A 27251-nucleotide genomic window follows, 5' to 3' on the forward strand; every position below is an offset into this window, starting at 1 on the left:
AGTAGTCGCAAGAGGACTCCGGGAGAGGCAGTCTGCGTCAGCGTGATGAAGGTCACTCTTGTACGACACCGTAAAGTCGTATTCCTGAAGTCGCAGTGCCCAACGTGCGAGGCGGCCAAAGGGGTCACGCAAACCAACCAGCCAGCATAACGAATGGTGATCGGTAATTATCTTAAATGGCCTTCCGTAAAGATAACAACGAAACTTTTGTACGGCGAAAACAGCTGCCAGACATTCCTGTTCCGTAACTGTGTAATTGCGTTCTGATTTGCTCAGGCAACGGCTGGCATATGCCACGACATGCTCTGCGCCATTGTGACGTTGTACAAGATCCGCGCATACACCGATACAACTAGCGTCCGTGTGGACCTCAGTTGGGCAAGATGGATCGAAGTGATGCAACAGTGGGGCTGACGTTAGTACAAACTTAAGTTGTGAGAATGCGGCGTCACACTCTGGTGTCCAGTTGAAGGTTGCATCCTGTCGCAAGACGTTTGTCTGCGGATACACGATCTCCGCAAATTGTGAAACAAAACGTCGAAAATATGAGCATAGGCTGACAAATGAGCGAAGTTTTCGTGCGGACTGCGGTGATTTAAAAGAGCTCACTGCTTCTATCTTGCGAGGATCGGGTGACACCACTCTTGTCAACCAAGTGCCCTAGCACGAGAGTTTGACGTTCGCCAAAGCGACATTTTTTAGAATTCCGAACCATCCCAGCTTTTTCGATGCAGTCAAGAACAAGACTGAGACGGTTGTTATGTTCCTCAAACGTACGGCCAAAGATCACAACATCGTCAAGGTAGCACATGCATATCTTCCATTTTAGACCACGTAATACTGTGTCCATAAATCTTTCAAAGGTGGCTGGAGCATTACAAAGGCCAAAAGGCATGACATAAAATTCAAATAAGCCATCCGGAGTTATGAAAGCAGTCTTTTCTTTGTCGCCGGGTTCCATAGGTATTTGCCAATAACCTGACCGCAAATCAAGCGTTGAAAAATAGGAAGCGGCATGCAAGCAATTTATGACGTCATCAATCCGCGGTAAGGGATATACATTTTTCTTCGTCACAGTGCTTAGACGCCTGTAATCTACACAGAATCTCCAGGAACCATCCTTCTTCCTGACAAGAATTACCGGGGCTGCCCACTCTTGCACGATCCCTTTGTTCAGCATGTCCTTTACTTGTTCAGCGATAACTTTGCGCTCAGAGGATGACACTCGATCGGTAGGGCTTTTGACAGATGGGGTGTGCAGAGCCAGTGTCTATTCTGTGACGAGCGCGGGACGAGGGTAACTGAAGGGGTGCATCTCTATGTTTGAAGTCGAAAGCAGCAACATGCCGGGAAAGGACCTGCACCAGCGCTTGCCGTTCCGTCGTACTGAGAGTCTTGTTGATCATAGCGAGCATTAGATCTTCATTATGGCGAATATCACAAGCAGAGGAAGAGGTGCGGAGGTCCGTAGCTATTGCTGCTATCGAGTTGCATGAGGCTTCATCAAAGAGAGCTATCTTCATCCCGCGAGGAAGCACAACCGGCGTGGCAGAACAGTTCAGCGCCCACAATGTTGCTACTCCTTTTGTCATGCACACAACAGAACAAGGCAGAAGTATGTCCTTCTTAAAACAGTTCTTGCGTAGAGGCCCCACTACGAGGTCAACACAAGCATCATCAACCGCTGTGGAAGAGACTAGAACGGGTGTCAAGCACCAAGATGGTGCTATCACTTCATCAATCACACTAAGTGTGTTCCCATCTTCGCCACGGTAGTCTTCTTCGGAAATCGACGGTAGAAACAAATTGTTTAGTGATATTTCCCCACTACCACAGTCAACGGAAGCACCGCATTGCTCCAGAAAATCGATACCAAGAATGACATTGTGGGAACAACGAGATAGAAGCAGAAATTCCAATACATATACTTTTCCAGCCAATGAAACACTGACAACACATACACCAAGAGGATTAAGCCACTCGCCTCCTACACCACGAAAGGTGATTGCATCGTCCCATGAAAACATAACATTGCGACCTAAGCGGTTTCTGAAGGCGAGGCTCATCACAGACACAGTCGCCCCAGCGTCAACGCCATCGTCGGTATTCCATCAATCAACACATTCACTTTGTTTTTGATCATAACAATAGGCAGAGGTATATCTTGAAAAGACCGTCCGGCGACCTCACCTCCATTGGCCGCGGATGCTAGTTTCCCGGCGGCGGAGAAGAACGACGCAGAGGAGACGGCGAGTGACGAGAACGCTTGGATGGTGGTGCCAAACTCCGTTCGGATGCTGGCGAATGACTGCGTCTGGTCTCGCGCGAAAAACGGTCTCTTGGAAACAAGTGGGTTGTCCGCAGGTCATATGAAGCACCGGGTCTTGGTGGCGAAGACATGGCTGGTGTTCTTCGGGATTGGCGGCGTTGTTGGCGGCAATACCGAGCGATATTCCCAGTGAAACCACAGTTGTAGCACACGGGAGGGTCGCGGTTTATACTATATTCACTAGAACGAATCTTGGGCTGCTGCTGTCGGCGAGGAAGTTCGTTATCCCGCGAAGAACGGGTTTCTGCCACTCTCGGGAATTCATTGTATTCGTCGTAAATTACATCTTTGTAGTAGGGTTGGTACTGTCCTTGCCGCAGCGGGACGTAGTCTGGCTGAGAGCCTTGAGTATAAGAATGTGGCTGTGCTCGTCGTGATCGTGCGTCTTAGGCAGGGCCTCTATCGTATAGACGTGGCTGATACTGAGGTGTGGCATCAGAATCCTCAAAGCCCTCCGCCACTCGGTGCGAGGAGAATGAAGCAACGTTTCACTCGAACTCTGGTGGCTGGTAGGGGGGATGAGTGCTTGGGCGGTTTGCCACTTGCGCGGACAGGCCGAGTTCTTCACGTACTATTTGCCAGATTGTTGATGCAAGATCAAGCGCCTGGTTGCTGTCTATGCTCGCGATGCTCGTCACATTGGGTAGCCTGCCGAACTTCGGCATGATGCGCCTCGTCTTTAGTTGCTCAAAAGTGCGGCAATGACGAATGACATCGGTGACAGATGTCAAGGTGTCTTTCGCGATTAGGAAACTGTAAACATCCTCGGCGATTCCTTTTAGAATGTGCCCGACTTTGTCTTCCTCAGACATTCCGGAGTGAATGGTCCTACATAGCTTTATGACTTCCTCAATGTAGGTCGTGCAAGTTTCACCTGGCACTTGAGCGCGTTGCATTAGCATCTGTTCTGCTCTTTTCTTTATCGTTGTTGGGTCACCGAAACGCTCTTTAATTTCAGAAACAAATTTGTCCCGCTTCGTTAGCGTTTCCTCCCGATTCTCGTACCACATTAATGCAGTATCCGTCAGAAAGAACGCGACGTACAAAAGCTGAGAAGCGGCATCCCATTTGTTAGCGGCGCTCACCCGTTTTTAATGGATGAGCCAAGCCTGACGTCTTCATCTGGTCTGCCGGCAAAGGGACGAGCATCCCTCAGTTGTGGAGCCGAACTGGTCGGCGCAGAATTCGAGAGGGGTCGGTGTTCATTTGCGTTTTTGACATGTCCAGACCAGATGAATTCGGTGGAAGTCCAGCAATGCGAAGGCTCCGTCAAAGAACTTGCGGTTCACCTTCCGTCTTCGGGTGTCGATTACCCAGCACCTCCACCACAACTGTAACAGCGAGCTGTGATAAGATGGTTTTATTTACAGGAGGTGAACGATGGTTGTTTTGCAGCAGCACACTGCGATCGTGCCAAGGCTCTTCGTCTTCCTCTGCTTCATTTCTCTACCTTTTTCTAGTCTGTTACATTATATATATACAAGTACACTCAACAACCCCGCCGCAGTGGTCTGGTGGCTAAGGTAATCGGCGGCTGCTGACCCACAGGTCACGGGATCGAATCCCGGCTGCGGCGGCTGCATTTCCGATGAAGGCGTAAATGTTGTAGGCCCGTGTGCTCAGACTTGGGAGCACGTTAAAGAGCTCCAGGTGGTCGAAATTTCCGGAGCCCTCCACTATGGCGTCTCCCATATTCATATGGTGGTTTTGGGACGTTAAACCCCACATATCAATCAATCAAGTACACGCAACAGCCGCAATCGTTACGCTGTGCATGTTCTGTCCAACTACGTTAGATTTGAACTAGTCTTGAGACCTATACTGTCGAAAGGGTGAAATTTACAGTGCGCATTAGTACAGAGGCATGCTATATTCAGCTTCGCCAACTGTAAACGTTCAGCGAAGGGCTACCCATGGTTTTTTTTTGAGGCGGGGAGGGGCAGATGCAGCAGAACGACTAACTTTCGGCAATGGGTGGTCACTGTGAATACGTGTTAATATTTTAGTATACCCTTAAAAGTTAAATTACGAAAACAGTTCGTGGTGTAGGGGGTTCAGATTCCCTCCCTCGCCCCTCTCTACTTACGGCCTTTTGGTTCTGCGTGCGTTTTACGCGGCATTTTTTGTTCATATCACAGCTTTTTGAGTGCTGCTAATTTCCAATCAATCGACTCAGTTATTCTCGAAATTGTAAACACCTGCTCAACGAAGAAAGAGTTAAAAAAAATCAGAGTAAGACCCACCCTTCCTATATAATTTTCTATCTCTCACAAGGATTTTTATGGAGCTCAAACTCGATAGATTGGCGTGTCATATATTAAGGGTTATGACATCGTGCGCTAAACATGAATGAAGGGCCGGTACGAAGAAATATGCATCAAAAAAGCGCACCAGAGAAACCGAAACGCATAGCAGTTTCTGCACGCGCCGCGCGGCTCTTTCAGTACTATTCGACTGTAGCGCCGCCGCTACGGGCAACGCGGAAGGCATCAGGCGGCAAGGCACGGTCTCGCTACTCAACACTTGAAGTTGAAGTTTATTTCAGGCAAAAGCAAAAAAAAAGAAAGATACAATTTGCCTAGGGGACCGGTGAAAAGGCATAAAAGCCTGACAAAGCGCCTGCCCCCTGTAAACCTAAAACCCACCAAAATGACACAGTGCTCAGTGTAAAGTAAAGAGTCAATAAGAAATTAAGCATAAATAAGTTTCTACATGCAAAACATGTACAGGAAAACATAATTGAGCGAAAATTTGCGCAGGCAATGAAATCAATAAAGCATATGCGTGTCCGACAAATGAAGCAAACTGTAAAGGACATAAACAAACACTAATGCGAGACATGTAAAATACCTGATGAAACTTTAAATTTGAATACAAGGTTTCAACAATCAAAAGACAACAACATCAATAAGGAACATGTTTGACCGATAAATGAAACACAGTTTGGATTACATAACCAAACGTTAATGTGATTTACACAAGAAAATACTTTAGGGAATATGAAACAAATATGGTGACGGTGATTACGTTTGTGTAAATAGGAAGTGTTCCTGTATCTTTTTTTTAAAATGCCATATGAGACTGTATTGTCAATTAGTGAAGCTACAATCGGTTGTTCGTTCAGGAAATGCGAAATTTGATATGAAACGGGGTATTGAACCGGCAGGAGTTGACTTGGCGAACGAAAGCTTTATTGAGCGCAAGAGCTAACTGAACACAATCCTGTGATCACAGCAAGTCTTCTTCCTTTTCTATATTCGAGCTCCATGCCAACTGCCCTCGTTACAATCACCCCCGGGCGATGAGGGAGCCATCCTGGCGACCTAAGGACAGTTGTACACAGAAGGGTCATGGTATGGCTTGAGCCGAGAGATGTGTACGATTTCTTGTCCCCGACGGCGCTTGTCCGGAGATGCATCCAGCGGCTCGACCAGGTAGTTGACAGGGGATAAGGGCCATGGTACCTGAACGAAAGCTTGTGGGAGAGTCCTGGAGGAGTAGAAGGAATCCATAACCACACCAGTGAGTTCGGAGCAAAGCTCATAGGCGTGGTTGACGCGTCGTGGTGATGTTTTTGGCGCGTCTGGTCATGTGACGTGAATGCACGAGCAAGCTTCCGACATTCTTCAGCGTGTGCTGCTGCTCGAGAAACGGTAGTCATCTCTGAAGGATCCGGTTGATAAGGAAGAATAGTATCCATTGTTGATGATGGCTCGCGTCCATAAAGCAGAAAGAAAGGCGAAAATCCAGTGGTGCTTTGCGTTGCATTGTTGTAAGCATATGTCACAAAAGGCAGTATGCTATCCCAATTTGACTGGTCGGATGAAGCGTACTTGGCCAGCATATCCCCAAGTGTACGATTAAAACGCTCTGTCATCCCATTAGTTTACGGATGATAGGCTGTGGTAGTGCGGTGTATGATGCGACACTCGCTCAACAACGCTTTGATGGCATCGGAGAGAAAAACGCGGCCGCGGTCGCTTAGTAACTCTCGAGGTGCTCCATGCCTTAAAACCAGGATTGCAGTATAAAACATGCAACGTCTTTTGCGGTAGCAGAAGGTAACGCAGCTGTTTCAGCGTACCGCGTCAGGTGGTCGATAGCGACAATGACCCAGCGGTTGCTACTCGAAGTATAGGGAAGCGGACCGTAAAGGTCGATTCTGACACGATCGAAAGCTCGTGCTGGACATGGCAACAGCTGCAAGGGACCTGTGGCATGCTGAGTGGGAATTTCGCGTCGCTGGCACGTAAGGCAAGACTTTACGTAACGGCGAACGAACCGGTACATACCACGCCAGTAGTACCGCAGCTGCAAGCGAGTGTATGTTTTTAACACACCAGCGTGGCCACATTGCGGATCATCGTGGAACGTGGCACAGATGTCAGAGCGCAGATGTCGGGGAATGACGAGCAACCACTTACGACCCATCGAGCTGTAGTTTCGGCGGTAAAGCATGTTATCCCGAATAGAGAAGTGTCCTGCTTGACGGCGAAGCATCCTGGAAACTAGAGCGGGCGTCAGGTTTGAGAGCAAGTCCAAAAGAAAAGAAATCCAAGCATCTTTGCGTTGCTCGGAAGCCATGTCCGAAATGCTGATGGCCAAGGCAGCACTGGTGGAGATAGGCGAGCCGACAGGCTCTGAAGCAAATGGCGAACGTGACAGGGCATCGGCGTCGGAATTCTTACGGCCAGAACGGTAGATAACACGGATATCGAACTCCTGTAACCGCAATGCCCAACGAGCGAGCCGACCATTAGGTTATTTTAGTGAAGATAACCAGCAAAGTGCATGGTGGTTTTACAATATCAAACGGACGTCCATATAAATAAGGCCGAAATTTTCCGATTGCCCAAATAATGGCAAGGCACTCCTTTTCAGTTACACTGTAATTCTTCTCTGCTTTACTGAGGGTGCGGCTGGCATAGGCAACGACGTACTCGTCAAAGCCATCCTTGCGTTGGGCCAGTATGGCCCCTAGCCCGACACCACTAGCGTCTGTATGAAGCTCCATTGGAGCAGACGGATCGAAATGTCGGAGTATGGGAGTCGTGGTGAGGAGCCGTCGGAGTTCCTGAAATGCATCATCACACGCCTGCGACCACGCTGGCAAATCAGAACTTCCGGCAAGAAGATTGGTCAAGGGGGCGATAATGGAGGCGAAATTGCGGACGTAGCGCCGGAAGTAAGAACATAGGCCGATAAAGCTTCGAAGCTCTTTGATGGTGGTTGGCTTTGGGAACACCACGACTGCATTAAGTTTCGTAGGGTCCGGGAGAATGCCGTCCTTAGAAACTACATGGCCGAGAATTACAAGCTTGCGAGCGCCGAAGTGGCATTTCTTCAAGTTAAGTTGAAGTCCCGCCGTGGAAAGGCACGTAAGAACTTGCTCGAGGTGGCTGAGGTGGGTCGCAAAGTCACTTGAAAATACCACAATGTCGTCCAAATAACAGAGGCACGTTTTTTATTTCAGACCTCGCAAGGTGGTATCCATCATCCTTTGAAGTGGCAGGCGCATTGCAGAGGCCAAAGGGCATAACGGTGAATTCATATAGTCCATCCGGTGTTACAAAGGCTGTCTTCGGGCGGTCACCCTCTGCCACGAGTACCTGCCAGTAGCCGGAGTGTAAATCTAACGAAGAAAAGAACTCTGCACCTTGTAGGCAGTCCAGAGCATCATCGATGCGCGGCAGAGAGTATACGTCTTTGCGCGTTACCTTGTTGAGTCGGCGGTAGTCAACGCAGAACCGGATGGATCCGTCTTTTTTCTTGACGAGAACAACCGGTGAAGCCCAGGGACTGTTGGAGGGCCCGATGATGCCACGTTTCAACATGTCGTCCACTTGTTCGTTGATGACACGACGTTCAGCAGATGACACACGGTACGGACGCTGTCTTAGCGGGGCTTGTTGACCGGTGTCAATACGGTGAACGACCGCAGAGGTTCGGCCCAAGTCTGACTGGTCTCGATCGAATGAAGAGCGAAAGCGGAGTAGAAGATTTATAATCTCTTCGCGTTGAGTTGGTGCGAGCTCAGAGTCGATGGCATCCGAGAATACGTCGAGAACATCATTAGGCATGTTGGTAGGTGTGACAGCACAAATTGGGAGAGAAACCGTAGAATCGGGTATAGTAGCCGGAAGAATGCACTCGTAAGGTTCGTAGCTTCCCTGGCATTCTCCACGTAGTAGGGATGACGGGCTGTCCGAGGGATTGCACACATAAATGGCAGCGTGACCGTTGCGAAAAACGACGACGGCAAACGGAAGCATGATATTTCGACGGCACGCAGATGGGACCGATGGCATAAACAACACAGGCGATTTCGGGGGAGAGGCACTCGACACCGAGACAACAACAGCTGAGAAAGGCGCAATGTCAACGTCAGAAGCAGCAAACACTACACGAAGCGCCATCGTCGGGGTCATAGCACGGCACAGATAATGCGAGTTCGGAACGAGCACAGTCGACCAAAGCAGAATTTGACGAAAGAAAGTCCCATCCAAGGATAACGTCATGCGAAGAACGGAATAAAACTACAAATGAGACGAGGTACATCGCACCTTGAATGACGACTCGTGCAGTGCACAAAGCTGAAGGCTGAATATGATGGGGCGTAGCTGTCTGCAAAGATAGGTCGGTAAGTTGCGTGGTCACTTTCTTCAAGTTTCGGCACAGTTTCTCGCTAATTACAGATACGGCAGCTCCAGTGTCAACAAGCCCATGCACCTTAATGCCATCAATATAGAGTTCGATTTCGTTCGGGGGACAGCAGTTAGGTCTTGAAATTTTCGCTGCCAACACAGTTCTTGCCTCCGGAACTGCGCCCGTCAGTTTTCCCCTCGCGGTGGGCTGTTGCGACGTAACATTGGAGAAATAGATCTGCGACGAGGAGAAGGCGAACGGCTTGAGCCGGATGGGCGGCGACCGGTACGTACGTCTAGAGGTGGATCGGCAGGAACGGGATATCGCGGCTGAGTGGGCATGTAGTGTGAGGCCCCTGCAATGTCATGAGAAGGGAAGCTGCGACGGCAGCAGTGACGAGCTATGTGGCCTGGGATGCCACATGAAAAACATATTGGCCGATTATCCGGAGTGCGCCATTGGCTGACGGTAGAGGCACTTGTCGCTGAATAAGGCACCGGAAACGGTCGTGCAGGCGGCGGCTTCATATAAACGTTCCGAGTTGTTTCGCATACAGCCGGAGACGGGACAGTCAACGAGCGGGCAGGTGGCGTCGACGAATAAACGTGGCGAGTTGCTTCGTAGATAGCCGGAGACGATGGAGCGCGTGGCCGAGCAACAACGGCTGCATATGTTAGTGGTGTGGTAACAGATGGTGGAGCCTGAGCTGGCGGCAATGCTTCGGCAACTTGCGATTCAATGACCTGGCGAAGCGAAGGCGATAAGGGTGCCATCGGCTTGGTAGTTCTGGTGATTATAGATAGCTGCCGGGCGACCTCCTCGCGTATGAATTGCTTTATGAGTGGCATTAAAGCAGAGTGGTCGGCAGTGTCATGGCGATAGTCGACGGATGAGAGGTCCGCGGTGTCTTGGGCAGCGCAACGTGTGGAAGCACGTTGTCTACGCAGCTCATCATAACTTTGGCAGAGCTGAATCACCTCGGCGACCGTCTGGGGGCACTTCGCAGCAAGCATTTGGAATGCACCGTCGTCGATTCCTTTCATTATGCTTTTTATCTTGCCTGCCTCATCCAGAGTCGGGTTGACGAGCTGGCAGAGAAAGAGCACATCTTCGATGTAGCTCGTGAAAGTCTCATCTGTTCTCTGTACTCTGCCACGCAAGCGCTGTTCAGCACGAAGGCGGCGGACAGCAGGACGTCCAAAGACTTCCGAGAGGGTTTTTGCCAATTCCGACCAGGTACAGAAATCACTTTGATGATTCCTTTACCATAGTTTCGCCACGTCGGTCAGGTAAAAATTCACATTTGTGAGCTTATCGGCTGCGCTCCACTTATTGTTCGCGCTCACCAGTTCATACTCGGCAATCCAGTTGTCCACATCTTGGTCCTCTGTGCCACCAAATATGGGGGGGTCGCGCTGCCAGAGAGCGCCAGCGCAGAAGACAGGTATGGGTGCGAGACCTGGAGTGGCGGCCTGAGACGGTCCCGGATCAGTCATCGCAGAAGGTGGTTGGAGTGTGCGGCTACGAAGTTCCAGGGTGAGGACCAGATGTACCCAGCACTTCCACCACTTGAAACGGGGTGTTGAACCAGCAGGAGTTGACTCAGCGAACGAAAGCTTTATTGAGCGCAAGGGCTAACTGAACGCAAGCCTGCGATCACAGCAAGTCTTCTTCCTTTTCTATATTCGAGCTCTATGCCCACTGCCCTCGTTACAGATACAATAGTTTTTGTGTGTCGTAATTTGTACGTGGTTTCTCATATGTACACACCCTGTGCCGTAGGTTGTGACTGTGATCTCTCGGGAGATGCCTCTGATAAAACCCTGAGCGATCAGTTCGTACCTGTTTATAAATAAGCATTGCCAATTTTTGTTTCATGACGTTGGTTACCGTAAGTATTTTATGTTCTTTAAAGAAAGGCACGGTATGATGCCTGAATGACACCCCTGATATTAGTCGTATAGCTTTTTTTTTTGCAAGGTGTGAATTTTGTCAGTGTTTGCTTTAGTCGTATTCCCCCATACAAGAAGACAATAATGAAGATGTGAGTGAACAATGGAATAATATAGTTGTTTTTTCAACCACAGTGGGAGGAGTTGTCGCAATTTGCAGATTATACCCGTGGATCTGGAAATCTTGGTACGTACGTGGTTGGTGTGCAAGGACCAGTCTAAGTGTTCTTGAAAAAGTATCCCAAGAAATTTATGCGCTGTGACACGTTCAATTTTCTGCCCTTCAAATAATATTGCAGGCTCGCTTGTGATAGCCTTATTGCGTGGGCGGAATATAGCATATTTTGTTTTTTGGTGTTTAATTCTAATCTACTACACTTAAGCCAGTCAGATAGATGTGTCAGCCACAGCTTTGCTTGTTGTTCAAGGGGATTGAGGGAATAACCGGCGAAGAATATATTGGTGTCGTCCGCGTAGAGAACAACATCGGGTGTTAGCGGTATGTTAGGTAGATCATTGATATGAATCAAGAATATCAAAGGCCCTGAGATTGATTTTTGTGGAACGCCACAAATGATATTACCTACGTTTGATTTCGTGTCACCGAGACTGGTGTACTGTTGCCGATTGCTTAGATAACTTTTTATAACTTCTAGAGCCTTCCCTCTAATTCCATATGAAGGGAGTTTCCGTAAAAAATATGGTGCTTAACCGAATCGAACGCTTTTTTGAAGTCGAGAAAAATTCCTATGGTAAGTAATTTATGTTCAAAATTGTCAAGTATTTTTTCTTTAATATCCAGTAGATTTTTTTCTTTTGGAAGCCATACTGTTGTTGTATTATCACATTTTCTTGCAATGAGTAATTTGAAAGTCGTAGGTTGATAACTTGCTCAAATATTTTAGAGAATATGGGTAATAATGAGATTGGCCTATAATTATTAAGGTCATTTTTATTACCGCATTTAAAGATGACAGATACTTTCGCAATCTTTAGCTCATCAAGAAAAATTCCTGAACTAAGAATTGTGTTAGCGATATGTGAAAGCGGCTTACTTATGGTATGGGCAACTGCTTTAATAGGCTGAGGTTTTAAGTCATCCACGCCACATGCAGAATTATTTTTTTAATTTTTGCAACAGCTTGTATATTTCGGATTCGGATGTGGAAACAAGAAAACAGAGGATGAAATGTTGCTATTTACATAAGTATGTTCGCTTATCTCCCCAGCAGTAGTCACACAATCGCCAACTCTAAGGAAGTGTTCATTGAACCTATCTGCAAGTGGTGGACCTGAGCATGGTTCACCGTCTATCACGAGCTCCGATATAACCAATTTATCATCTTTGCACACAAGGTCATTGACCTTTTTTCAAACTTTTCTGGAGTCATTCGATATACCAGCAAACATATTTTCGTAGTACGCGAAACGCGCTTGTTTAATATCAGTGCCAAGTTTATTTCTAATTTTTTTGTATGTAGCTAATGTGTCCAAGTTTTTTGTTCTGATAAATACACTAAACAGACTATCACGTTCTTTTATTCTTTTTCAACGGTGTGAATCTATCCATGGTTTTCTAGACCTACGGGTTTTTCTAATCGTTGTCTTAGGAAATGCAATGTCATAGATACCTTTGATAGTGTTTAGGAAGAGGCGGTATGAAGCAACGGGATCCTTGATCTCTGTCACAGAGTTCCAATCTGTACCTTCAACTAAGTGTTGAAAAATCGCAATCTTATCCGCAGATATTATTCTGCATTTAATGGTTGTATTCTGAATAGTTTGGTTATGTCTGGACAAGTATGACTTGAAGAAAATAAAGAAGGGCAAGTGGTCGCTTAAGTCTGCTATCAGTACACCTGCGTCGCATTCACATGGCTGATAGTTTGTAAAACATAAGTCGAGTAGCGTTTCAGATATGTCTGTAATTCTTGTTGGCATGTTAATTACATTTTGATACCCAAAAGAGCAGAAAATATCAACGAGGTTTTGACTATATGTTGTTGCCAATAAGTCGATATTAAAGTCACCACAGAAAATCGCAGGAAATCCAGATTGACAACAGTATTCTAGAACACTTTCAAGATAATTAGGAAACACAGTAACAGAACCAGAAGGCGGTCTGTTCATGAGGACAACAATTGTGCCCATGCATTTGATCATTAAACACTCATAGTCAAGTTCAATATGGGAGTATTTCAAAGTATTTTCATATTGGAGGGAGTTTTTAATATAAATCGCCGGACCACCTCCTCTTCTGTTCTCTCGCGATATTTGAGTACATTTGTATCCAGCGAAATGTACATCACGGTTATCACCAGAAAACCAGGTTTCTGTGAATTTCAAGATATCGAAATTATGTTCGAGTGTATCGAAAAAAAGGCTTACAGATTCTTGTTTGTGCCTTAGACTACGGGCATTTAGATTTAACAAGGATAGGTGTTTGACGTTTCGTGTAGCTTTTAATTGCCGAAAAGAAAAGGCATCATAATAATTCTGCGACTGTGTGAAAAAAGCCATGAATTAAGTCGGTCATAAAATGAACTTTCTAGTTTTTTTTTAGTTCCCCGCAGCCCTTCTAGATCTTCAGCAGTTCTTATGTTAACAATTTGATGACGTGGGCTTCGTCGCATGAACATCTTCCCATTCTTAACCCAAAAAAACTGATAATGCAGCTCACGGGCTTTACACCTCATCGGCTAGAACAGCTTTTTGTTCTGTGCAGTTAAGTTTTCATTGAAAAAGATCTTGGACTTTTATTTACTTAGTTCTTGTCGCTGTTTGAGCCAGATATCTCGTGTCAGTCGAGATGTGAAGCGTACCAACATAGGGGCGGGCTTATCAGCCTCGTCTTGCCCTGCTCTTTTCAGAAGCCTATGGGCGGCTTCTACATCCGATTCTGACAGCCAAGGCTGCTTCAAGTCATTTGCCAGTATGTTCAATTTTTCGAGAACATTTTCATTCATTTGTTACGGAAGCCCGTGAATTTCAAGGTTTAGTCGTCTGCCGTATTGGTCTAGATCGTTCATTTCTTGCTTGAGTTTGTCAATTTTCTGCTCTTCCGCGCGTTCTTCAAGCTTTTTCACTCGTGTCTTTAGGCAGTCTATATCTGCACCTTGTTTTTTTCATTTGTGCTATTACTTCATCGTATTTATCGGACATTGCTTGTACGGACTTTTCAATGGTATCAACGGTGGCAATAATGCCTTCTAGTGCGTCCACTTTCTCTTTGATTGTCAGTAGTATGTTCAGTTTACCGTGTATTTCAGCAATTTCAATAGCAAGGTCTATTTCACGGTCCATTTTTTCTTTTGTATTACTCGGGCCGCTTCGAACATTCGAGGTTCTGCAAGTCGCACATTTGCAAGAAGTTCTGGCCTCAGACGATTTCTTTTTGTATGCGCTTTCGGTAACGCCTGAGCATGAACCGAGATGATACTCATAATTGCACTCTGAACATCATAAATACACAGAATCAGTTGGGATACACTTGTGACAGGCAACGCAGTTTTTTGCCATTTCATTCAGCAGCAGCGACAACCAGGTCTCTCACTAACGTTTAAAACAGTGTAAAAGAATAAGGTCGAGCACCAACCTGCCAGTTGGAAGACGGTCACGTTAGGGATACCGCGAACAGGCCTTTCGGCGCCACTGCTGCTGAGCGTGTGTGCTATTGCGCTCAATGTTCACTGCTTTTGAAGATGGTCCTTGATGACGTAGGTCAGCACGTGGTCCTTTGGTAGTCGTGGTCCTTTAGAAGTACTATAGTGTACTTCTAGTACACTATAGTAAAGCCTCCTAAAGTTCGCAAAAAAGCGACGTATGTGATACGCGCGCCTCCTCTCCTGTCTAATCCGAGGCTGGCGCCGCGCCGGTATTGGCTAGATGCCGTCGCGTGGGTCAGCTCGACGCGCGTTGCTTTGTTACAGTCGCTCCCGACTACTATGTTTGATCTCGAAACGCGGACTCGCCGTGATAAAGTGCAACTCTTTTGACGGATATGAACTTGAGCTTCTGGGCGCTTTGTGCTGTAAAATACTTTTCCCTAAATGATGACGTCGCTGTTGGTTACCATGGGCTGCTGGTGCACCTTCTGATGTCAGAACAAGTATACACCTGAACAGAGCGAGCTCAGTGCTTGCTTCCATCCTATTCAAAAGCACGTGGCATTATCTGTTGCAAGCGTGCAAGCAACACCCTCAACTGCCACGCGAGCAGACGCTCTGCAAATCAAACGTGAAACTTCACAACCCGAGTGTGGCTGTGATCATGTTTTGCGCTGTTCGTGTGCAGAAATTTTATGGTGATTTCGTATGAAACGTCGAGAAGACCTTTCTCGACTGCCCAGAATATCAGCAGAACGTGCACTGCAGAATGCGGAAGCAACTTCATCAGGTAAGTATTACTCGACTGAAAGAAGCGTGAACAGCGTTAACTGCGGCGTGCCTTGACTGTGACGAGGCAGAATTTGTGCTGTAAGCCGGCGTCATCGTACCACTGGAATCTGGCTCCGACTCACGCTCCTGCACTGCATGCATGTTTATCAATTGCCAGTCCTGCCGGGCACTCGGAACACACACGAAGTGCAAAAGTGCCAGCCAGAACAAGATTTTAAAATGCTACGGTCACGCCGGCCGAAATCACATGTAGATTCGCCTGGTGACAGTCAAGGCATGACGCAGTTCGACCGAGACGAAAGCCATGCTTTCCACGCCATTCACATTTCTTTTCATCGCGATAGTAGGCCGTTACAGTTGTACAAACATGTGCGGCGCGTGCATCCACGCGTGAGTCATAATACGTATTTCCTATTATTGACATGGGTCCTGCGAAACAGTATATAGGGAAATAGTTTCGTGCCTCTGTACTACAGGCATACTGCACACAAATCGCTGCTGTAAAGTGAAACAGCTGGAGGCGCGCTTCAATAAACGCTTACTTGTACACTTCTCTGGGCTCGTAGTTTTTCCTGCTGATTGCGATTATATCCTATAGAACGACCGAGCTCAGCGTTTTTTGTTGTGGACGGAAATCGGTGCAATCGCGAAACACCGCACCGGCACGATTCCCGCTATGCGTTGTGAACTTCACAGGCAGTGCTCAGCAATCTCTTCCTCTAGCGCTGGTTGTTCTCGCATCAGAGGAAAGCGCAGTGGTACCCAGATGACATTTTATAAAAGGGCGCAGCGTGAACAGGCGCTTTTTCGCATTTTAAACTACCAGGGCCACAGCATGACATGCTAGCGAGGCGCGCCTTGGCAGTTGCAAACAAATTATGGCGTGTCTGGGAGTTAGGTATATATACCGCCAAAGGCGTGTGGGTGCGATATAGGCGTGCTCTTGTCAGTAGCGACAGCAAAGCTCTCCATGATAATGCGCGGTAAGCACAACGAGCTGCGACATATGAAATGTTTTCATAGAATACGGCTGGTATAGACTCAATTTTTCGAAGTTGCGAGTCTGTCACTTTGAATATGCGCCGAGGTTTGCTTAATTCGCTTTCCGCCCTAACGCAGCAGACATGTCGATATTATTGTGCAGTACGCTGCCACCTCTAACACAGGTTTCAATAATTATTTGCGGGGTTTGTTTCTTTGTTGTTCATATTACATCATTACATTTACTGCTTGATGATCAGCGCCGGTTTGTGCGCTGAGCATGCATGCGAAAGGATGATCAAAAGTGTTATTGCGAAATTTCAGATCCCGCACATCTCTTCTGAATAAACAAAAAAGAGTGCAAAAACCTACATAAATATGGGTAGCCTCCATTGGATTTTGTTGTGTGCGCGTATGTTTCGGAGGAAATTGCTTTCTCTGGCTCTCTTACGCGAACTGGTCAACCAGGGGACTCCCGATGAGAAAGCAGCTATGCGAACAGTGCATGCCTTTGAGTCGTTGGTGCTTGAATCGTTTACGAACCTCACGTGAAGGTGCCATTTAGTGCGATGGTTAAGATACTATTTTGTGTGAAAGTATAAATTCACGACAGGAGCTCTCGCAAGGTACGGTGACACGCTAGTTGATTTATTCGCTAGCTGGTCCTTTCAATGATACAGTTGGCAAGTCAGATACGTCCTCTATTCGCACTTTTAAAATATGATTAGTGCGTATAACCACTTTACAAACCAACCACAGCTGTTCTAATCTATCAACTATAAGCGGCGCACGCCTTATAGCACATTATTAATGTGAAAAACTTAGATGCCTCCGCAAACGCTAATTGTTCATTGGAGACTTCGCCATCCCGCGTCTACGGCGTCGACGCGAGCTGTTGTTTCCACCGACAGCACTTCTGTGTGCTCTCTGGACACAATGTATACCATATGTGACACTACACTAAACTGTCGTGCACCAACGTGTCACATGTTTAGATAATTTTAGGCTGAGTTCAACGGCAGGCGCGAATGCTCTCATAGCGCTGCCTGGCAAGCAAGCGCTCTCTTCAAGAAAGGGCGTCTGTTATGCAGGAACGAGCCAGGTGGCGCCAGGTTCGAGAAGAAATCGTGGAGGAGCTGAGGCCGAGAAAAAATTGAAGCGGAGGAAGAGAGTGTTTCTATTTTTGGAAGTTTCAGCCTCTTTATGCCAAAGGTCATCGCCGCCCTCCCTCCCCTCTATGCAAGTGTGGGTTAGCACTTGCGTCCTAAGGGACTAGAAGATCCCCCCCCCCCCTGCCCCTGCGCCTGTCCCCGCCCCTTGCATGCGCCTACGGCCGTTACCCTCGATATCGACGTCTCTTTATAGGTATCCATGGAACTGCCTAAACATTTGCTTTGCTTCATTTGTTGCAAAAATACAATATTTTGGGGGGAAGGCAAAAAATAATACCGGATAAAAAGTCTGACAAGCTAGGTCTTCACCTCCTCGGCAAGTGCCCGATTCGCCTTCGCAATCACTATGATGCTAGTTCGCGTTCTCCTTCATCTTCTGCTTCGCCACCCAAACACGTGCACCTGGCGTGCGCTCGCCTGCTGTGCGTGCGGACTTGTCCGGCGTGAGAGGCAGTAACACGGATGTTCGATATAACCAGCACAGAAAGCAAGAAATACTTGGAAACATAGACACATGGATTGAAAATGAAGGCAGAAGAAAAGGGAAGATACAAAGAAACATGAAAAGAAATATATAGAGAAAGAAACACATACTTTAGAGCCAGAAAGGCAGAGAGAGAAAGTAAGTGGAAGTGCAAATTAGAGAAATAGAAAACCACTAGAAATAGTTAAAAATCAATAGATACAGAGACAATGAAAGAAATAGACAGAAACACAGACGAAGAAGGAACAGAAAAAAATTACAGCATATTCCCGGGGTGAAGGATGATTAGTGGGTGAAGCTCGTACTGCAGGGTCCTCGCAGCACGGCCGCGCAGAATGACAGCTAAGTTCGGCCTCACGCGCCCGCACGGCGGGGTCGCTTCTTAAAGCGCGAGCCGCCGCTGGCACGCACGCACGCCGCTCGGCAGCCTTGTTCATCATCCGTCGACGAGCCTCATTTGGCGCGCGCGCCAACATGGCGCCACCGAAGAACCCGCCATCGCAGTGGCGCGATCATCTCTCTGTCCATCCGTACGTGTGATGTACACTTGTTTTCGTAAAACTCACTATTAAATACGGTATTTTTTGGGGGGACCTTCGACGGAAAAATTTGGTCTGTCTGTCTGTCTGTCTGTCTGTCTGTACAATTGTCTATTTGTCCTCCCTTAACTTTACCTCAAACAGCACCAAACGGCTGACCCCATCCGCAGCGCCCACCAATATTGCTCAAGGTTTAGCGTTCATAGTTGTGCGATTGTCAATTAAAAAGCTATTGTTGCTCATACCTTAGGCACCATAACAACACGTCCATGTTATTTATGTCTGCCTTTATACTAGAAGAGGTACACACAAGTAACTCTAAGGGCTGTAGCGTTAAGCGCGCTGCGCTGACACTGCAACGCGATGCTCAAAAAGGTGTTTGCAACGCTTTGATGCGACGACACGTTGGTGGCACCTGCTCGTCGCTTTGCGTTCTACATCTTATCACCTCCGAGTCAGGCGCGAATCTTTCTACGCGGGCACGCATGCCTTCGTTTTCGAAGATAACTGCCAGATGGCGCTTGCGTTTAACGTGCCTCGACGTGCTCGTTCGCCTCCGCTACCCACTCGAGGCACTTTAATGCAGTGCCTCTAGAATACCATTCACCAATTTTTTGCGGAGAACATCAAAGAAACGTTTTGTTCACTCTCTCCAGAAGCAAAACTATCGTCTTTCGACTACATTTGCAGTGTAAGATGCATATTCGGGGCCAAATTTTTTATTGTATTTTGCTACAACACGCCCTCTAATGTAGGAAAATTTTGCATAACTAGCGTGTATGCTTTGGTTATATAGTACAAGGAGTGCCATCTATGGCTCGATTGGAGACTAAATGAGTGGTTGTTAGAAGCGATAACGGGGACAAACGGGCGACGCCTTGAAGAGCTTCGCCCCTCAAAAAACGGAGCGAAGTGAAAAAAAAATGTGAATCAAGAAAAGCCGCCCATCTTCGCAGTTGGTTCAAGCCTTTCACCACTAATGCAAGGTGCGCCAATTTTTATTTTTATAGCGCTCGCCAGCAAATTCCGGTATATATGATTCTACAACACAGCCACGCTTCTGCTCGCGAATACAGCGAAAACAACTTGCTCTGCTTGGAAATGCAGTGAAAGTAATTTTCATGCTTAACAAACATACGCGTCCTGTTTACAGGTTTAACAATGCAAGGTGAAATAGAGCGTCATAGCATGCAAATAAAAATAACGACTTCATGGTCTAAAGCCGATCATCCACTACACAAGGCACACACTATACTGCGCCTATTCTCCTAAGGCCTTGTATTTATTTGGTACACAGCAAGTTCGAATATATTTCAGTGCTTGAAGTACGCACAAGGGACAGGATATCGCTAAATTTTCGCGAATGCATACGTATAGTTTGAGTTTTTTCAGCAGGGTTCGCACGCGCACACCTTATTTAGCCACCGTGAGGCCTGCACTTCGCGTATGATAATGATGATGGTGATTCCCGTAAGAATGACACTACCCGCAACGGTGAATCATCCTTAGTGCTTTCGTTGGCCTTCCTCTTTTTCTTAATTCCTACGTAGATCTTAGCGAGCGCGCGTGTCATATGCGCGTGGTCGTTCGTTCTGCAAGGTATTCAACGTCAGCTCGCTCGATATCATGTTGGAGACTCCGAAGCAAGTCTTTAACCTGCATTTTTCAGCATGTCCTTGTCGCGACTTTCGCCAGCTCACCACAAGTACGTCCGAGACATTGTTGGCTCCCCGGTTTGACGTAAAGCGTCGTGAATATAGAAGACTACGCATGGGTTCACCTCGGGAGCCTCCCCGGCAACAACGCACTCGCATCGGACAGCACAACTGCGGCATCACCGCCTCGAAGTGCAGAGCACAGGGGGACGGCGAAGACTTAGTGTTTGTGTTTGAGAAATGCCGTTTCATGCTTGTGGTATTCATGCGAAATGCATGGGACATCATCATGCACGGCCGCGAGCTCATTCACAAAGCGCCTCGGCTCCGCACCTGTGCCTTCTTCGCGAAACGCCTTCAGGTCGTGTCCTCCTGTCACGCTCGGCCGTTGTGGAAGCGCTACCGTGGGGACGTCGGTGAGGGAAGGGTTCTGTGCTGCTTCAAGGCCGGCACATGCATTCAGCTTCAACTCCTCAGCCTGAGCTTCGCCACGCATCTGTGGCTACTCACAGAGTGTTTCAAAGGTCAACATCGTGCTTTTCAGTGCGGTTTCTTGCCGAGCCACATCATGACGCACAGCTTCTTCAGCACCATGTGCGGCTGGCTTGGTACTACCATGCAAGTCGATTACCACATTTCCTGTTCCTTGAAGTATCCCGTGCGATCCTGGACAACCATCTTGAAAACGCACGGTCTGCAGGGTCACCGTGAGTGACTTCTTGTTTCCTGAATGCTTCCTGCAGGATGGCAATGCGCCTTTCCAAAATGTGTGCTGGCCATGTGTGCAGCAGCTGCTCAGGGCACTCACTGCACGAATTCGTCGTGTTCTTGGACATATTGGACGTTATATACGGATGACCAACACGGGTGTACGTTATGATACGCCTTACAGTAGCAAGTTCTGCTTCGGGAAAGTGGTCTATCTTTTGGTCACACTGGATGTATAAATAAACAATATTATTGCAGTCTCGCCTGATCACTTGTGATGTTAGGCTTGGTTAGAGCGTTCCCCAAACAGCTGAAAAGCTCTTTATTGTGCCAAGAATCTTTCCTCTCCCACTCTCAATTCGCACGCTGCATTTATTACGGGGAGCAGGGCTGGCATCCAGATTTTCATATTGTTGCTATGATTATTGAAAATGAGAGTAATCAGCTCTATGAAGGCAGGGACGGCCGTGGTTGAAGAAGGTGGCTTTCTATATATTGTGCACCGAAAAGCATTGTTGTCAATAAAGCCATCATTATTGCTGACGTGACTACAGCACGTCAGGGTAACAGGAACATCACAATAAAAATATCCATATTTTATTAAACTGCAAAGCGTTTTTATATAGCCATTCTTTTGGAAAAGACTAACTTGTAAGGTATGTGCAGTGTCTTTTAGGTCAGCGATGAAGGCAACGTGGGCAATACATGTGTGTAGTGAATATGGACATTGTTTTTAGAATCCTTGTCCTGACACCAGTAGCACAGATTCGGTGATAGGCTGGGGTAACTTTACAGACGCATATCCAATCTAGTGGCTTCTAACAACAAGAGAAGGATTCCTAACAAGACCATGTTCTTATCTCCCTACTTTACCGTCGTCATTCAGCCCTTTTTCACTCCCCAGTCACCCTTCCCCAGTGTAGAAAAGCAGGTCAGAGCAAACTAAAGCTTAGGTTTGATTAATTCGCTTTGCGCTCTAACGAAGCAGACAAGTCGCAAATATTGTGCAGTAGGCTGGCACTTCTCACACAGGTTTCAATAATTATTTGCAGAGTCTCCTTTTTCTTGTTTACATTACATAGTATCAAAATTGTTAGTCTAGATGGTGGCCGATAGCAGAATAGTTTTTTTAAGCTCAATTACCTCAATCGGAGGGGAATGCTTCATCGAGTACTTTCTCGAGAAAGAGAAGTATAGGTCCGACTTCTTGCCAAGTATTTAAACGTTTGAAACTAATTACACGACAGCACGAGCTGAATTCTATTAGTTTCCGTCTGAGATCTCGCAACGAAAAGAATTTCGAACAAATAGATGGCACCTGATTCAAGTAACTTATTCTTCATTAGAAAACAAAAAACAAATGAATGAAAGAAAAATAAATAAACGAACAAAGCATTCAACAACGAAAGAAATAAAGAAATCAGATAACGATTGCCATTATAATCTTCACCATTGACCGTTTCCATGTCCAGTGCAGGACGAAGGCCTCTCCGAATAATCTTTCGAATATCATGAGCGAGCTCAATTCATTACACTCTTGCGAATTTCTCTACTTGGACACCGCACTTGCCTCGCTAAAATGACGACAAGAGGCGAGAAATAAACAGGTAATAGCTCGGTGGCGAAACAAAAAAGGCTGACCAGCGAAACAACACAGAAATTACCCTTGCAAACACTGTGAGTAACGTACGGACAAAAGCACAAAATACAGAACAAGTGCTTGTTCCACGCTGTGTGTGTGTGCTCCTGTGTGTCCTGCACGTTACTTGTAACCCGAGTATTCAGCAAACGCATGCCATGGCAAGTACTTCTCTGGAAACCCGCCGAAATGTGTATATTGGGGAATATTATATAATACTTGCAAGAAATCAAAGTGTTGACTAAAGTTGAATAGCAGATTATAATGTCATTGCATATTTAGTCTTCACAACAAAGGTGTAACCAATTTTTTTTTCGGTGATCGGGGGGCGGTATTTTTGTATCTGTGTCCAATACGTGTTTGTATGTGCTGTGCCTACATGCGAAATCGTTACGTCACATATTCATGCGCATTTTCTTTCATAAGACGCCCTTGCTGCTTTATCTCTCATACAGACATCGTGGTGTTTGGACGTTAAGCATCCGGAATTATTATTAATGTTGCTTCCAGATCAATTTCTCGAGAGGAACATACCTCGTGCAGCTAGTAAAATGGTTTATTTTGTTTTTATGTTGCTCCTTGCAGCACAAGGAGGATTGATCCTCCTTGTCGGAGAACGACTAACATCTTGATTGTTTAGAAAAAGATTATTCCATCGTCCGGCGATACGAACACACGGAAATTGTGTATACAAGAATGAAATAGCATACACAAATGACTAAGCACATTATAGATGAAACGTTTTCACAGCAATGTTCAAGCCCACAGGGTGTCTCAAGCACGTGCTATCAAGGACTAACATACACACACCTATAATTTGCGCAATGTATATGAGGATCTATAGTACTCAATATACAAGACTTGGTGCGCTACATCGCGAGATTCAGTTGCAATATAACCCTGTTGAGTCGCTAAAGCCTGAAACATATCCAGCGGTTTTTTTTTTTTGGCGTTTTCCAGGCGTTTCGTACGCCGGCGCTTATATGTCCAACAAGTGTGGTCTTCTTGAAAAAGTAGAGCTCATGAAAAATTAGAGACTTATAAAAAGCAATAAACCCCTGCTTCCGTACCACTAGTCCACTAGTCCACACAAAAATTGTAAAAAGAGGCATTTTGAACCTGTGCTTTAGCAATGCTTTGCAGAAGTCTTGTCCACATCTAATGGCTACTAGTTTCAAAGAGCCAGCAGTGCGACTTTATTACGCTGGCTACCCCGCCCACATACAGGTTTCTGTCGCGGATAATTTGGTCAAGGAACTTCAGACCTCAGATCAAGCTCTCCCCCAAGCTGAGCTAGTAAGGCCCAGGAAGGTTGCCGTAGTTCCTTATCTACATGGAATTTCCCACAACTTAAAAAAGTTGGTGAGTAGGCTAATAATGTAAAAGCGGTTTTCTCTGCTCCGAAAAAGTTGTCTTACTTGTATATAAAGGTTGTTTCGCATGCAATAACAGGTTGTTCAAGAAAGCACAAAACCCTGTTTGTCACACGAGCTGAATGTGTAATCTATCAGATACCTCTTTCTTGCGGCAAGTAATATATAGGAAAAACTGGCCGCTGTATTAATGACCGGCTCCATGATCGCGCGTGAAACGTCAGGAATGGTCGCGATGGTTTTTTCGCACAGCACTGGAGCACGTGGGGTTGCAAACCACTTTATCGTGATTCCGTGATTGTTGGTAGAAAGAGGAATAAAACGACAAGAGAGATTATCGAGAAATGTCCTTCCTAAAATTGTAAATTTTCGCACGAGCCATTTGTGAGTTTTAAAGCTGTTTTGCCTGTTTTTTCGCATTTTGTGAGTATATATATATACGCTCCACGAAATAAAATTTTGTTGGTAGTTAACTATAGAACTCCCCTTTTGCCCCTTCTCTTGTCCTGTTTCTCAGTTTTTACGCGCTACGATATAATTAGTTATGAATTACTAACACGCCCAACTATACATACTTTTGTCAAGTCTATTGAGCCCGCCATGAACAAAATGCTTGCAAGGAAGGTTTGTTGATGCCGTACAGTTATCTTCTGAAAATTCTGCAATGGCCTTCGCTATTCACAACCCATAAACAAAGATGGTGCCAATTAATAATGTCCCTCGGGCCCAACCACCTGTCGTATCAACTATACAACTTGCAGATATATTCCAAGAAATGAGTTAGTAACACAGCTCCCTTGCATCTCTTGGCGTCCCCCTTGCTGCCCGCTGAGTGTGCTGTCAGCTGTCGCCAGTGTGGAAAAACGAAATGTCCGCCTTCCTATTTTTCGCAAAGCTTCTATATCCGCACAGTACTTCAAGAAACGTGTCGAAAAATACTCACAATAAGGGTTCTGCGACACATTCAGTCGCCGCCTACAGCATTATTTATGGCGGTAGTTAGAGATATTTATTTATTTATTTATTTATTTATTTACTCATTCATTTCGTTAGATAAGTCAGGCGGTCGGTTCACGCAGGAGGATCAAAGTCCCTCCTGCGAACAGCGCATTGACGCTTTGGGGATTCCGAAAACCCGCCACTTGTGAAATACTGACTGGTTTCGCTTTCACTGCTGAATGCGAAACCGAAAAGCACAGCACTCTTCGATCACTTCCCAAATGTACGAGCGTCTGTGCAAAAACGATGCATCCACCTCACTTTGAAAGTAAGCAGGCAGCAATTGCCGTAAAAGCACGCGTGGCACATGTAGGTACTCATTGTCATCATTGTCGCAAAAAAGCAGTGATGCCGTCGTCTGCTTGAAAATGCCGCTGCGCTAATCAGCGATAAAGCTTTCCGCTGCAGTTTCATCAACCTTAGAGTTCCGTGAAAATGAATCATACGTCTTGCAGCGTCGGGAAAATTGATCCCAGGTTCGTCAGACGTCGTCGAAGTCAAAGGAACACGATCATGCTCTTGCCAACTTTCGCCGCAACGCCGTTGAAACCACAGAAACGAAACCAATTACAAGGTCAAGTGTTGTTCGGCAATTTTTTTGTCGTCAAAAACATACTTGTGGCATAATATTTTCAGTTTTAGGACAATAATTACCACTAGGCAATAACGCGCATACAAATAACATTACCGAAAGCGTTAGTAACATTGTGGGCAAACTTCTATGTTGCGTGGTTGCCAGATTTTTAGGTTCACAAAATACAAACAACCAATATCTTTTATTCAACATTACTATTGCAGTACTGATACATTACAAAAAATACTTCCTGGTAACTTAAGTTAACAATTTCACAGAAGTTTTGTTGTTTTAATGTTGCCTAACATTCATAAAAAATTATTAACATTGTTGCCTGTGCTTTGTGTAATACAAAAAAATATTCATTTTTATTTTTTTTTGTCAAAATTTGTGTAAGACAAACTTTTTTTAAGCGTTTCAGAGCACGTCGGCATGCAGTGTTCGTTCTAATGTTGCCATAAAATTATCCTCGCGGCACCCCAGTACACGCGACCTTGCTACGCGACCCGCCTCTTTCAAACATGACCTACTGTATTTTATCGACCTGCCCAGCGAGCGAAGCGCCAGCACGCCCCTTCTGGTATTGGTGCCTGCCGCTATGCGTCTTGTGGCGCTGCAACTTACCTCATCCACACCGGTTACTGACGGCCAAAACATGAGTCGCCGCGTTTTTTTTTTTTTTGTCGTCTGCTCGCGCGACACTGGAAGAAAAGCAGAAATGTTTACGCATGCATACACTCTGGACGATTAAAATGAATAAAAGCCTCATTTTTAATAAACTTAAAAGTATAATGACGATCTTTTGCTACCGTCTGCTCGTGCCGAGCTGCGACAGAAGCGTACAGGTCGGTGCAGTTTGTACACCAGCGAAGCGAGGTTTCTTGGTGCAAATTAACCACCACTACGGTGGTGTGCTGCGTGCCTTTCTGCGAATAAACGCAAGGGAAGACTCCTGATGGGACTTTTCATGAGTTTCCAGTGACCGAGGTTCGTGAAAACTGGATCAAGGTGATTTCTGTATTGTAAAAGACTATGTGTCTCTAAAAAAGTGAGTTGCTGGGCTGATTGGTGGTGCATGACAGACTGAAACGCATATTAGTGCAAAAAATAATAATAAACCTACAACCTCAAGAAAGTAAACGACGACGCGCTATACTCACAACTGTTTATTAGCAAAAAAAAGGAAAGATGACAAAAGTGCACATATGGAAACCATGTCACTACATGTAGTTATGCAACTAGGTTTCAAAACACACCCATTGTGTGAAGAATTAGTGTTGAATAAGTAATTTTAAGTGCTGTTTCGTTTCAAAACAGTTGCAGAGTGTCTTTCATTCATTATTCATGTACCTGCGATCTACATTTGCCATTTGAGACGAAGGTATTTATGCGCAAAATTATCTGTAGTTGATTGTTTTCTATGCACGCCAGATGCCGCGGACACTGTCAAATGTCATAGTCCTTGCCCTCTCTTGCCCAGGCAGTAAATGCAAGCCAGCTGAGGGTAATCCAACGGCAACAAGTCTACCATTGTATACACATATAGCTGGTATCATGAGTTAAACAAACATTAGGTGGCCAGCGCTTTTTACAACCTGCCTACGTCGCCATTCTTTCTTGTTTTGCACACTGATACATGTGTTTGTACCTGATTTGCGATTCTATTTGAGAAATAATGCACTGAAATGTCAACTAAAATGCAAAATAAGGTTCTCAAAGTCACATGAAATAAAATGATTCAAGATAGCCGTCACATTTACTCAATGCGTGATGAAACTCTTCTCTATCCGGCGGCAAACAATAC

This window comes from Rhipicephalus microplus, chromosome X, assembly GCF_043290135.1.
Source record: "Rhipicephalus microplus isolate Deutch F79 chromosome X, USDA_Rmic, whole genome shotgun sequence".
Taxonomy (NCBI): domain Eukaryota; kingdom Metazoa; phylum Arthropoda; class Arachnida; order Ixodida; family Ixodidae; genus Rhipicephalus; species Rhipicephalus microplus.